The following is a 1,420-nucleotide window of genomic DNA, read 5'->3' as shown; positions in this document are numbered from 1 at the left end:
CAATTCCTGCCATTGGAGCAAACAACTTTGAGCTTAAACCTCAATTAGTTTCTCTAATGCAACATAACTGCAAGTTTCATGGACTTCCATCTGAAGATCCTTTTTAGTTCTTAACTGAATTCTTGCAGATCTGTGATACTGTTAAGACCAATGGGGTTAATCCCGAGGTCTACAGGCTTATGCTTTTCCCGCTTGCTGTAAGAGACAGAGCTAGAGTATGGTTGGACTCTCAACCTAAAGATAGCCTGAACTCTTGGGATAAGCTGGTCATGGCTTTCTTAGCCAATTTCTTTCCTCCTCAAAAGCTTAGCAAGCTTAGAGTGGATGTTCAAACCTTCAGACAGAAAGAAGGTGAATCCCTCTATGAAGCTTGGGAGAGATACAAGGAACTGACCAAAAGGTGTCCTTCTGACATGCTTTCAGAATGGACCATCCTGGATATATTCTATGATGATCTGTCTGAGCTATCAAAGATGTCACTAGACCATTCTGCAGGTGGATCCATTCACCTAAAGAAAATTCCTGCAGAAGCTCAAGAACTCATTGACATGGTTGCAAATAACCAGTTCATGTACACTTCTGAAAGGAATCCTGTGAATAATGGGACGCCTATGAGGAAGGGAGTTCTTGAAATTGATACTCTGAATGCCATATTGACTCAGAACAAAATATTGACTCAGCAAGTCAATATGATCTCTCAGAGTCTGAATGGATTGAAGGAATCATCCAACAGTACTAAAGAGGCATCTTCTGAAGAAGAAGCTTATGATCCTGAGAACTCTGCAATAGCATAGGTGAATTACATGGGTGAACCCTATGGAAACACCTATAATCCCTCATGGAGAAATCATCCAAATTTCTCATGGAAGGATCAACAAAAGCCTCAACAAGGCTTTAATAATGGTGAAAGAAACAGGTTTAGCAATAGCAAGCCTTTTCCATCATCCACTCAGCAACAAACAGAGAATTCTGAGCAGAATCCATCTAGCTTAGCAAATATAGTCTCTGATCTATCTAAGGCCACTTTGAGTTTCATGAATGAAACAAGGTCCTCCATTAGGAATTTGGAGGCACAAGTGGGCCAACTGAGTAAAAGAGTCACTGAAACTCCTCCTAGTACTCTCCCAAGTAATACAGAAGAGAATCCAAAAAGAGAGTGCAAGGCCATTGATTTAACCATCATGGCTGAACCTACAAGGGAGGGAGAGGACGTGAATCCCAGTGAGGAAGACCTCCTGGGACGTCCAGTGATCAACAAGGAGTTTCCCTCTGAGGAACCAAAGGAATCTAAGGCTCATCTAGAGACCATAGAGATTCCATTGAACCTCCTTATGCCATTCATGAGCTCTGATGAGTATTCTTCTTCTGAAGAGAATGAAGATGTCACTGAAGAGCAAGTTGCCAAGTACCTTGGTGCAAT

General features: G+C 41.8%; 1 non-coding gene across 1 annotated transcript; it reads right to left on the bottom strand.

Annotated features, from left to right (window-relative positions):
• Positions 1-311: 311 nt before the first annotated feature.
• Positions 312-419, bottom strand: LOC148568876 (small nucleolar RNA R71). Its single transcript, XR_015882920.1, has one exon. It is a non-coding gene; the product is annotated as a small nucleolar RNA R71 (small nucleolar RNA).
• Between the last annotated feature and the right edge of the window lie 1,001 nt (positions 420-1,420).

The sequence above is a fragment of the Arachis ipaensis genome, chromosome B4 (genome assembly GCF_059453495.1).
Source record: "Arachis ipaensis isolate K30076 ecotype BB chromosome B4, ASM5945349v1, whole genome shotgun sequence".
Lineage (NCBI taxonomy): Eukaryota > Viridiplantae > Streptophyta > Magnoliopsida > Fabales > Fabaceae > Arachis > Arachis ipaensis.
This window is presented reverse-complemented; position numbering and strand designations above follow the sequence as displayed.